The following is a 13208-nucleotide window of genomic DNA, read 5'->3' on the forward strand; positions in this document are numbered from 1 at the left end:
TGCATGCAGCTTTAGAAAGAAAACAGTGACAATTATAGTGACAACTGTGTTTCTCCATGAGCTCTCCCCATTGGAGGGCATCTTTGCAGCTGGGTCAATAGACCCGAGCGCCTGCATCCCTCCACACTCACCCACCACGCACGTCGCCTCCCTCCGGGAGCGTCTGCCAAGCACCTCTGCGTGGCCGCTCACATGCGAGGCTCCTGGGGCTGACTCACATTTCTCCATCCTACGCACTCCTCCGGCAGCGGCTGCAGCCAAAGCCATCGGAGAGCTGCCCGGCTGGGCGGCCAGCCCGCCGTGCCGGGGGAGGCTGCGGGTGCCCTTTGGCACAGCTGGCTCCGGCCGCCCTGAACGAGCACGGCAGCTCCTCCAGTGCCCAGCAGCCCTCGGACTCTGGCTGTGTTTGCAACGGAGCATGGTTATTTTGGGGTACTGGGAGGGAGGAAAGTGTGGCGAGCCAGGCCAAGGCTGTTTCTCGGCTGTTGCGGGATGGGCTGCATCTGCTCAGCCGAGCCATGGACAAGGGGCGGTTGCCTGCAGAGGGCAGCAAGGGAGCACAGCCAAGTGCTGTGTCGGAGTCCAATGTCCAGCACCGGAGTCTGATGTACGGCACCGGAGTCCAGCTCCAACAGCTCCTGGGTGGGTGCAATCAGGATTACCCCCTGTCCCATTCAGCAAACCCCCAAAGAGCCATGCACGCTCAACAGACACATACACACACCCTGAGGGGCGTGCACAAGCATGTTCAGCCTTACATGCTCCCTAGTGCACGCCAGCATGTGCATATGTGTGTTCTCAATAGCACCCTCAGCTACTAAGACACACCCTCAGCCACCTGTGCGATCATGCTGAGCAGCCCCTGGTCCCTTGCACGCAGATTTGCACCAGCACCAAAAAGCCTCACACAGAGAAACACCATAAAATTACCACCCCCAATCACATCGGTAGCTAGGGAAGGCCTCATCCCAAAACACTGAGCGTGGCAGGTAGAAGAGTGCCTGTATACCCCAGCAAACTTGGCCTGTGTGCGTGTGAGGTGTGCTGGGACACTACTGCCCACACCGAACTGCCAGGCGGACCCACGTGCCAATGAACAACCAGCAAAGGAAAGTTCATGCAACCAGAGGCTGCACTGGTGAAGCATGGAATGAGCTCACAGCTCTCAGCAGCAGCACCGTGGTCTGTCCTGTCCTGTCCTGTCCCCCTGGGCCACAGAGAGGGGATGTGAGCCAGGATCTTGAGCCAGAATCAGGCTCCTCTCCCTGCAGACCCCCACCTGCCCCATCTCCCCAAAGCACTAGCCACCATGACACACCAGTCTGGCACAAGCAGACATTTAACAGAATGAAATTCCCTTTTAGTCACTGCCTCAGGGTATATCAGCTCATGACGCCTGCTGCTGAGTGCAGTTATCCCCTCCAGACCCCAGGTACTGCTCAGTGCCATTGCACTGAGTTGCTGCTCAACCCCTGCCAAACAGATTTGGGGAAGAAGAGAGCAGGGGCCACCCTTTCAAGGGAGACTGACCTGGCTGTTCACCAGGACACCCAGAGTGATCACAGCCTACATAACCAAACACGCATGCAGAAAGTTGCCTGCACAGCTCCCAGTGTGCATCGTCCTCCTGCAAATATACTGATGTGACCATTGCTGTCACAGCCCACCCGGGATTTCTGCAGAAAGCAGAGTTATCTCCTCCCTGCTTTGCATTGAGGGCAAGTGGGACTCCAGCAAAGAGCTCCAGCCCTTGCCAACCCCCAAACTCAATCCAGACACACAGATGCATCCACCCTGCACTTCCAGCTGAAGGAGGTGGGAAGCTGGATCCAAGGAAGGTGCTGGCACACAAAAGAGACCAGATCCAGCACAGCCTTTTCATGCACTTAAATCCAAGCACATGAGCAAGCGCTTGGCTAGATTGGGACCCCAAGCTCCAGGAGAGGGTAGGGGGATTTATTCATCACAGCCACACTGAGCACAGCACTCACAACGTCTGCCTCAAGAGGGAAGAAACGGTGGGGGGGAAGAGAAGAAAATTAACCCTGGCAAAGAACTCAAAGTTTAAGGACATACAAGGAGAGCCTCACTCCTTGCCAACCCCAGCCCCTGGGGTTGGGAATCAGAGTTCAGCGGATTATAAACCTTTAAAGCAAGGCTGTAAGGCAGAGGGTGGTGGTTTTGGCACAGCCTTCCCTGAGCCTGAGCCCTGCAGCCAGGCGGGTGCATGATGGGGAAGCAGGTGCAGAGGGAGAGAGGGGACAGAGGGGAGAGGAGGGTACGGGCTGGGCAAAAGGATGGAAGGCAAAAGCAGCCCTGGTCCTTGGGGAGATCCCGACCTCAGTGCAGGAGCATCCCCAGGGATGCCAATCCGCTCACTGCATCGTCTCCCTTTCCACCTACCTGCAGGACTGATCGAGAATCACTGGCATCTCCCACATCCCAGATGCCCACACACAGGGCAAGTATCAGAGAAGGAAGATCCCAGCTCAGAGCCGAGAGATATATTGGGTGTCAGCTCGTCAGGGCTTGTATGCTCAGCTGCAAGCAGGTAAACACGGCCCTACGCCTGACCACAGCCCCAGGTAGGGAAGCAGGTGGCCGCAGAGGAGGAAAGAGCCTGAACGGGGCTGCTGTGCTGCACAAGACCACAAGCACTGAGCTAACAAACAGCTTCCCAAGGATGCCAGCAGCGCCTGAGCACCTCTGTAGCACTGAAGCAGGGTGAGGTTTTATCAGCACTGGCTCCCAGCATCACAGAGGGGTGCGTGGACCCACAGCCATCTAGGTCTGTTGTGAAAAATTTCCACGCACATCTTATTGACTAGGTAACATGCAAGCGCTGCTCTGGGAAGACCTGCAGGCATCTTGCTTCTGCCAGCAAGAGGGGTGCTGGGACATCTGTCCTCCTCCTGCATCTATGTGGATGGAGCAGGAGCATTGCCAAGGGTGCCTGTGGGAGCCATGCTGCTGCCTGCCTGGTGCTGACTTCCCTGGTGCAGCTCCCTCCTGAGTGCTGGACCATCCCTGAAAGTCCTCATGCAAAACTTCAGCCATGCAAAAAGAGGATACACGCAAGGTTTGGCAACACCTGCGTGGGCAGATGGTGGCCTGAGACGTTCTCGAATGCCTCAAGCTCACCCTTGCGTGGCCAGAGTGAGGTGGGACTGGGCTGCCCACAGAGGAAGCGTGGCAGCAGGTCCTGCAAATGCCCTGGACTTGGGGTCACATCCATGATCACCCACTTCAGGCACAGGTTGATGTGCCAACTGCACCTCCGTTTTCCCTCTGCAAAATGCTGCTGGCTCCCAGTGCTGTGGTGAGAAGTTTGTGCAAATTTGGGCAATCTCTATGGGTCAGGGTCACTTGTGGAGCCCCAGGCAGACAGAGCTTGGACCAACAGCGGCTTAAAACCAGTGAGCCACAGCTGCTCTTGGTCAACAGGAAGAAAACCAGTTATTAAAGAGCTGCTCACGAAGTGAACACCATCCCTTTGATCCATACAGTGTAGCGATACTACTACGCCTGTGACCATGTTATTTAAGACAGCAGCATCATTTACACACCAAAAGGAGCAAAATCAAAGCCACAGAACCACAGTTCAGCTTGGGGTTTCCCAGCTTTTGCAGCCTGGACTTTGCGGCCACACTAATACCTTATTTTAATATGCCTTTGAGAGGTTTGTTTTCCTAAAAAACAAACAACTTGGAGAGTGTTGGGGCACCATAATATTCCCCAGGTTCTTGGGCAGGACTCGGGACCGTTGCTTGGCTCATGGACTTGCGCTGAGCTGCAACAGGCAGGGGACAATTAGGAGACCCATACCATAAGGGCGCGAGATGCATTGCCAGAGGGGTTCATGGCCACAGGATGCTCTAGCAGCTGCAAGGGAGGACAAAGCAGAGGGCTTTGGAGGCGAAGGACTGCCTGCAATCTCCTTGAGCACTGGTGAAAGGGGCCAAAGGTATTTGGGCAAAGATAATAACAGCAGGGCTGACCCAGAGAAAACTTTGCTGGAAAGAGCATAACCAGGGAAATCAGAAGTTTATGTACTTTTGTTCCAGAGGCTGTATCTGTTCGTACTGTCTTTGCCTCTTCATACTTACAATTAGCCCAGGATATTTCAATTTAGAACCAAGCTCCTAAGCAGAGAATTTCACTTAGCATTTAAGCTGAGGAACACTGAAGCCAGGCTGATTAGCTGAATTTCAGTTTTACTTCCAGTGGCATGAAATGCAATTAATGGTGGTGTTCCATGAAAGGGACCAAAGGAGACCCTCTGCACATGCGTGCTGTCAGGCACAGGAGAAGTCTCCACTACATTATCACCTCTCTGTCATGCAAAGAAAGAGGATGGATTCAGGTTCTCCCCTTCCATTTTCAATGTCCTGATAGGAACTGCTGCTGCATCAGTGCAGACATTTGGCTTCACCACTCGCATTAACTCCTGAGGCTGAGCCTGTCCCATAGCAGATCCATAAAAATACAGACAGAGCTGGTGTGGCCTTCTCTTTCCGAGTATGTGGTTCAGCCAGTCCTGGAATATTTTCCCAGCTCAACGGTAGCACCCAGACAGTAAATAAACCACAAACTGCAAAGTGAGAGCAAGCCTTGGAGTCGCACTGGAGGGATGACTGGCACTTCCGAACTGGGCAGCTGGGAGAGCTTGACTGGTATTTTGGGGTCGTGGAAACACCACTGCACGTTCGCTCTGTTTAGGTGTCTGCACCGCAGGGCTGACCACGTCTAATGTCTGGTTTCCCCTCTCTTTTAATAGCCAGAGAAACCACCTGGCTGTGTGAACCTGCCCGGGTTATCAGACCCACTGCAGAGCTCCTCTGTTTGGCCACCGCTGTCTCCTGCTGCCTGTTCCTTTCCCTCTCTCTGAGCTGGATGTGAAGAGCTGGGAATGCGTCCCCAGGGCTCAGCACCTTCCCTGGCCACATCGCGGGCTCATGCAAAAACCAGACCCTGGTGCACATGTTGCATTTGGCCAAGTCACCCTCAGGTGCAACCACAACATAAAGATTTTGCCATTAAACCATTGTTTCGTCAAAGCAGATTAATGAATGTAATCTATCCTGTTGTAATCCTTCCCAAGCACAGGAGCAGGTCCTCAGCATGGGTAAGTCTGCAGAACTTTCCTAAGGGAAAAAAAATAGGAATTTACAGCTGCTGGAAAGCCATTTCTGATGGGTTTGTGTAAGTTCTGGTGACTAAATTGTGGGGTTCTGGGGGAGACAAATAGACCACCAGGCCAGCGAACAGGAGCTGGGGCATCAGCACACACCTTGCCTGCGGGGAGCATCCAGTAGCTGAGCTGGTTTGCATCTGCCAGTGGAGAAGCTCTGGAGCACCTACCTGATCCAGCTGCCTCAGGGGATGCGACATGGGGGTGAGCATCTCCAGTGCCACCAATCACCTTTTTCTGCTCAGGCACTGGCTGCCCCAGCAGCAGCAGCATCTTCTCGCCCATCCTCTCCTGGATTTCCACCAGCCCATGCAAATCAAGCCCAGTCTCTCTCCACCTTTCCACTCTTCTGATAACTCAGAGATAAACCAGCCAGGTTTGGCAAATCCACCTTTTCCCATAACATTAATAAAAAATCTCAGATAACTCAAAAGCCTGGAAGAAGTATAAATTGCAACAAGAACAAGGCAGCACAAGGAGCAAGCTGGAGCTCTTGGTAACCTGAGCCCATACAAATAACGGGTCTTTTTGCCTCAGCTCCCACACCTCTCCCCACAAAGCAGGGGTGTTGGACGCATCTCCCAAAAACAACCACTCCACCAAGGATTTAAGGTCCAAAGGGGCCAAGCTGATGATGGGTCCCATCACAAAGTTGTGAAAGAAAGGGAAAAATTGAATATGATCTATGAACGCAGACATTTCTGAGGAAGATGATCTCTCCTTGGTGATTTCTCCACCAACAAGATGTATAAGGGAAATCTGGGCAGAGTTTTTATGTCCCATATTTTTAAAAGGATGGTGCATTAATGAATGATTGTGAGAAAAATACACAGAGAAATGATTTAGGGGCTCAAGCAGCAAGAGGCTTCATGAGCTCAATAATTTTCTCTTAACTTATCGAAAAAAGAAGATCGAGAGCTGATTTGATTACATCGCATAAGCCTCTTTGCAAGGAGCAAAATCTGGGTCCTAGAGGGCTCTTTAGCCTGGTGGTGAAAGGCAGAACAAGAATTAATAGCTGAGAGTCAGACAAATTACAAGTGGAAATAAACAGTGAGGGTGATTAACCAGACGAACTGCTGAGGGAAGCGGTGGATTCTCCGCCGCCTGATTTCTTCAAGATGGGATGCTTTCCTGGAAGGCGTGCTTTTGCTGAATTCACATGGCAGGGAACGACGCACAGGTAAAAGGATGAAATTTAAAGCCTATATTGAAGAGATGAGACAGGATGATCTAATGCCCCTTCTTGATCATAAATGTGATGGATCTAGAAGTCTGTGAAAGTTGGCAGAGATGCATTTCCCCAGTCTGCCCCTGCACATGTAATGCTTGCTCAATTTAATAAAACCTTATATTAAAAACATCTCACTAATTTTCTGTGACAGCAGTTCTTTCAAGAGCAGACGTTGCCCAAATGGTAACAAAACCCTTCTTCATATCCCAATCACCCCCCAAAAACCAATGTGATGTCTCAGACGAGACTGGCCCAGGGAACCACTTGAGACTCAAAATGACTTATTCCTCTTTCCGCTAAGCAAAACAAAACAGGAAACAGAGCAAAGCAAAAATAAATTTTAAAAAGGGAGAAACCTCACCACTGGACATTTGCGGAGTGCCTTCCCAGCTAGTTTAGCCAAAACACAGATTTCTGCTATTTGAGGTAAATCGGTGGGTGTTTCGGCAACTAGCACTGTTGAAGATGGGGGCTGACAGCCCCATGAACACCAGGAGAGAACAAGTAAACTGCAAAAGTGAACGAGGCCACTTCCTTTTCCCCAGATAATGAAGAGCAGATCCTGAATACAGCTTTTAAAATATATTTATATTATAATAAATTAGTTTTGGTCTTATCTCAGGCTGGTTTGGCATCATGAACGTCAGAGGTTTTGCATCGTTGTGGGAGCAATTTAAGGCTGAAGGGGTTTTTGGGAGGAAGGATACAGAGCCAAAGGTGGCAGTCACTTGTGGCAACGTAACCCTCAGACCAAAACTGGGCAAGAACAAGTCAGATTTACTGAGTGTGACTGAGATTTAAGTGAGCGCAACACCACCATGGAGTCGTGCCATCCATAAACCTGAGGCAATGAATCACCTCTGCTGAACACAGGAACTCACTTTGACAAAACTTTCTATCCCCCTACCCATCAGACCATCAGATTATTTCTCTTACTGTCATGTTACTCAATAAAAAGATTTTTAGGGACTTCAGCTCACTGGGGCTGAAATTCCCATAACTTGTGCTTTGTAAAAAATCCTCTGAAAACCTTATGTTAGGTCTTAACAAGGCATGGCCTCTTGCTTGCCCGTAGCACAGGGATGATTCCCTCCAAGAAGTGAGACCAGATGAACGTCTCTACAGTGACACGATACTGCCCCATTAAAAAAAGGAAATCAACATTTGCTCCCAGTAATCATGGAATTATACCTTGAGAGCACGATGTTTTGCTTTGTCCTGTGCTGCCCATCTTCAGGATTGAGGGATGATCCAGAAACCAGCTGTGGGTTCTTCTGCATCCAGTTGAAATAAGTTGTGCTGATTGGGTTTTGTATTTTTTAATGGAAAACTCTGCAATAGCAATTAAAATTAAAATTGACAACAGGTCAACATAAACACAAAATTTGTTTATACAGAGCTCATGGAGCAGGTCTGGAAGGGCTTCAAAACCAGTTTCCCCTCCCTTCCCAATATTATTGTCTTAAAAGTAGAAACAGATCCCAATAGGCCTCATGGATTTCAAGTTCATTTGTGAGTTCAGGGCCACAAGATCTAAACTTCACTTGACTTGCAGTCAGATGTTACCAGAGAGGGATGTTAATCCACTTAACACAAGGCAAAAGAGGGAGGGTTTGATCCCAAACTACTGCCAGGGAGTCAGCAGTTACAGCGATAAAGCCCTTTGCCCCTTCCAAGACCTGCTCCATCCCCTGCGATGAGCACTTGCAGGAGCAGGAACTGCTGGGCTATCCCACAGGGCAAAGAGGGAAACTGAGGCACTAAGCAGCTCAGCGGTACCTAGGCAAATCATGACAGGTAGGACATGAGTCCTGTGCATGCCCTGTGTGAAGGTGCATGGAAGACGCGTGCATTCTTTGCACATAAGTGCACATTTGTGCCCTGCCTTGTGGTGGGCTAAACCAGACCCATCCACGGGCACAATATAATAGCCTGAGGAGGTTATCTGCACAACACTGGAGACAGTTCAGAAGAAACCCTGCAGGAGAGACGGAGGAAAGAGGAGCAGTTAGCAATTTAAACTGAGTTTTGAAGGAATCATAGAATAACTCAGAGTAGAAGGGACCTGCAGTGGTCACCTCATCCCATCACCCGCCCCAAGCAGAAGGGACAATGGCTCGGCAATGTGCCATAGAAGATGGTGAACTTGGGGGGTGGAAGAAAGACTCAGGATTCACTGCTGAATTACTCCTTGGGGTCTCTGCTGCCTTATCAGCACTCACAGATAACAACACACTTGCTGAAACTCTGCTGGGTCACTCAGACAAGTCCAACATTTCAAGTCCCATAAACCTTAATGAATTGATCTCAAGGGGGCTTTCCTATAAATTGACCTTACCTAGCAGGTCAGCTTTAACAGGAGGATGGTTCTGTGGTCTCTCTGGGTCCATTTTTTCTAGCTTTCTGTGGACAAACAGTGGTTAATTTTATGAGAGTAATCTGACACGTTAATTTACTCAGTCCAGATTTGCCCATGAGGCCTCTTCACTGCCCCATTGAGTGTATCCACCCAGTGATTAATGTTCAGCAGGGGAAATGTTCTGCTTTATTAATAGATGCAATAATGTCTGTCTTAATGAGGCTCCTGCAAAAGCAATTCTAGTACTCATGGGCTTCTGTTCTTAAATAAACTCCTGCAGAAGAAGCTGGTGGCTCAGACCAGCCAGAGACCGGGTTTGGGGCTAGTTGTTTCTAGGATGTGAAGTACTGCAGTAGTGTCCGGCCCCATGAGGTGATGGGAACCTGGGATACCCATGACATACTCCACTGGGCTCGGGACAAGGCTCTGTGTTTTGGTGGTCTGCAGCCCAGCCCTTGGAGTCAGCCAAGCTTAACCAGCAGCACTGCTGGCCGTGCTTCATCTCTCCCTCACCTTTTCAACCCATATCCCTCCCTCCCTAAATGCAAACCACAACATCAAGAGAGAAAGATCTACTTCAAGAGCTCCAGAAGAGGACAAGACAAGCTGATATAGAACATCTCCATTGGTGACTACAACATAATCCTTGTGCTCCAGCCGGCCAGGACCTCCCTAACCAACCTTGCAGTCCTAACCTGAGGTTTAGCCAGAAAAGAGGTTCAGTCTACAGCTATCCCATTTTTTTTTTTTCCAACCTTTCCCTCAATATACGTTACTGGCCATGCTCAGAGACAGGTATACGGTACAGTGGGGCGCAACAGCTGCTCTTACATTTCACAAACACCCAAGGAGCACATCTGTGGTTGTTTGGGGTTGCTCAATGCAATCCACCACCATCACACACAAGCACGTCCAAAAAACAACCTTTCCCTACCGAGCAAAATGAATCCGTGTAGCCATAATTAGACAAATATTGTTAAAGGAAAAGCTATACATGAATGTAGACTAAACATAGCTCTTATGCCAGATAAAACTGTGTTCATTACACTGAAAGAGGAACTGTTCATGCCATAACAAATGGTCAAACGCGATACTTCAGAACAAATATACATATATACTCCATCTATATTTATAATGTTGAAAAAGTGTATAAAAGCCTGATCCAGCTTCCAACACAGTCAAAAGAAAGACAACCATTGACTTTACTGAGTGTTGGAGGAGAACATGAAATAGTACCATGAACTGGAGGATGCAGGTAAGGTCACTTGGATGTTGGTCTTAGACCATTAAAGAGAAATTTTCTCAGTGCGAGTGAACTGATTGTTCAAGCTGCTGCCTGAAATACTTAGGAAACATTTGGGTTTGGAGTCCGTGCTCCGTAGCATTATGAGATTCAGGGTTGTGTTCAACATTACCTTAATTTAATTTCATAGCACCTAATGGTGACCGTGGGAATTTATTTGAGAAAATTCTACCCTGATAGAGACCTTTCCCAAGGTCTCCATCGTGGAGCCCTCACCCTGCGAGCTGCAGCCTGCCCTTTCCAATCTTCACTGTCCCTGGGAAGCTCACGCCACTGTGGAAGGACCACCTCTGGATTTTGATAAACTCAGCAATCCTCTCGTGAAACCACCTAGAGGGAACAAACGTGAAGCCTCACAGGGATGTGTTAGCTAAAACCACTCTTCTGCCCCCAGTTTTATGTCTCTACACTGTAGATTATTTCTTTACAAGGAAACACATACACATCCACCGGACACTTGAGCCACAGCCTCAAAGCTTCCCTGACCCTCTCTTTCCCACGGTTTTTCATGCAGACCTTTATCATTCATATTTTATCATATCAAAATCGCACACCAGCAGTTAAATCAATAATCAAGAAGATGCTACAAGTTAGGATTTGGGCGTAATCACCTGCTATAGAGGAAAATTTCCATTTCCAGCTGGATAAATTGGAAATCTCTCACATGCAAGTGATGAGGGAGGCCTTCAAAAATAAATATTTGCCAGAAAGCCATTTGCCATTCCGCCACTTTACATCCTTTTTGCTGTCACAGTCGATCATTTTTAAATGTACCGATTGGACATTCATAAGATATCAAGGCTATTCAGGTGCTATAATTTATTATCACAACATTTGGGAAGATGTAGTATAATTTATTTTTGGAGTTTTCAGCCTGTTTCCATTAGGAGGCCAGCAGGGGACTGGATGCACACAGCATACCAACCTCTCTATTTCACCGCAAGAGTCTAAAATTGGTGTGCGAAGCCTCCAGCACAAGAGGCGCGTGGAGAGGAGAAGGCACGAGCAGCCCCCAAGCTGTCTGCTGTAGCAGCATCCCCCAGCAGGTATGATGATCATTGTAGGTCCCTTCCAACTGAAATACTCTATTCTATTCTATTCATGGGGCAGTGTGTGCTAGGCACCCAGTGTTTAAATGCCAGCTGAGACTGGAGCTGGGGTCTCCCATGGCTCCTAAAATTAGCTGGGGGAAAGTGATGCCAAGAAGCCGCTCACACCACCCGGAAATCCATCGCTTTCTCCCATCTCTCTCTTCTTTAATAATTCCTATAAATGTTATTTTAGTTACACTTCAACATTTTGCACTGTTCCTTTTAGCTCAACGCTGCCTTGCCATCCTGTTGGAAGGGCCTGAGCCTTGAGCCTTGCTTCAGCCAGACCGAGAGGATGCAAGCCCTCTCCAGCGGCCCGCTTCATTCTGCAAAGGCCACCAGGCTGTGTTCAGAAGGAGGAAAAAAAAGAAGAAAAGAGAAAAGAAAAAGTCCATGTATGCGTATACACACTCGCACACCTTTTCTACGCGCTCACACATAACCTTTAAAAAGAAACTTTCCAAGAGTTCAGCTAAAGTTAAAACAAAGCAAGTAACATGAGACTCAGTGCCGGAGCCGAATGGAAAGTACACGGAGTCCGACTGACCTGCGCTGCCGTCCAGCGGCTCCCGCGAGACCACCCGAAAAAAGCTCCCTGCTTCTGTTGGAGCCGAACGAGCCACATCATCTCCCTCCAGGGGTGGTGCAGCTTCTCACTAAAAGCCATAAATTAAAAATAAATAAATAAATAGGAGCAGAGGGAGGGGACCAGAGGGGGGGGAAGAAATCCCAAAGAGAAAAGGCCAAAAGGAAATGACCTTCCCTGCTATTAAATAGGTGACAGACGGGTATTATAAACGCATTGCGGATTGGAAGGGAAAGGAAGGGCGAGGAGGTGACACATCGGCCCCTTCGGCTCAAGGAGAGGCCAGGAAGGGGACAGGATGGTAGACGAGCGTAACTGCACGGTGGGTTTTTGGCGACAGCCAGGACAGAGACGGCAAGACCGCTGTTGGCAGGGCACGTCCAGAACATCAACCAGGAAAAGAGAGAGGCCGCAAAGCACTAAAGGGAGGGAAAGGAGCCTCAGATCCTCTGGCTGCACCGAAGGGACACAGGCTTGGGTTGCATGGTCATATTTTCCAGACAACTGCAAAAAGCTATATTAATTCCTCCAGCCTTTGCTTGCCTTTGAATGTGATCATAGGAAGGGCTTGCAGAGCAGCAACGTCCTGTTCTCCAACACTCCCACCACAGCCAGGGCACTATCAGAGCTTTTTTTTTTTTTTTTTATGGGGAGAAGAGCAAGGAGGCAGAAGCTAATGACTTAAATAATTACCTAATTACTCACTAAGCACTCCCAACACACCCCATCTGCACTCTGGGATAGGTGCAGCTGAAACTCCCACCAGTAGCTTGTCCACAGGCCGCCACATCACTTGCAAAGCGCTTCATCCCACCACCCAGGGCCAAACGTTTCTAAAACTTTGTGGGTTTAAGAGACTCAAAGCAAGCCCTGCCCACAGAAAACTCTGGGACACAGATTTACTGAGGAGCTGATGACAGGAGCAGTCAATCTTTCAGTAGCCCAAATGGGAGATTTCAATCCATGCTGGCCAGTAAGGTCTCACCCTGGCCATGGAGACTGATAGGTCCCCAGGTGGGTGCAAAAATCCCACTTATGGGGTCCCCCAGTTCCCAGGATGGGGGTTTTACCCTGAGACCCCAAACCAGGAGGCCACAAGCCCTTCGAGAGGCGATGCAGATGAATATGAAACAAAAAGTTTGGAGATTCAACTCTTTTTATTATGGAAGTCTATAAAATAGCCACATGGATTATTTTTTTTTAAGATCACAAAATACACAACATTCACTTTAATATGTGACACATAATATTATATACATATTAAAAACCACATGACTGAAACACATGTTCACACGGCACCAATTTCATAACGAAAAACCCCACAAGTGCTTTTTTTCTTTTTTTAATATTAAAAACAACTGTGATAAAACATATTAATATTTTTCCAGACAATGTTTACAATAAAGAGGAAAAAAATCATATTTTACTAAATAACAAATATTTA

General features: G+C 48.7%; 1 long non-coding RNA gene across 1 annotated transcript; it reads right to left on the bottom strand.

Moving 5' to 3' along the window:
- Positions 1-4251: 4251 nt before the first annotated feature.
- LOC148051320 (uncharacterized) lies at positions 4252-12399 on the bottom strand. The gene is made up of 5 exons (XR_015700076.1): positions 12308-12399; positions 11726-11834; positions 8764-8828; positions 7617-7757; positions 4252-5144 (listed from the first exon to the last, which is right to left on the bottom strand). It is a non-coding gene; the product is annotated as an uncharacterized LOC148051320 (long non-coding RNA).
- Positions 12400-13208: the final 809 nt, after the last annotated feature.

The sequence above is a fragment of the Nipponia nippon genome, unplaced genomic scaffold (assembly GCF_047370975.1).
Source record: "Nipponia nippon isolate SJK-2023a ecotype South Korea unplaced genomic scaffold, ASM4737097v1 scaffold_6, whole genome shotgun sequence".
In the NCBI taxonomy this organism is placed as follows: domain Eukaryota; kingdom Metazoa; phylum Chordata; class Aves; order Pelecaniformes; family Threskiornithidae; genus Nipponia; species Nipponia nippon.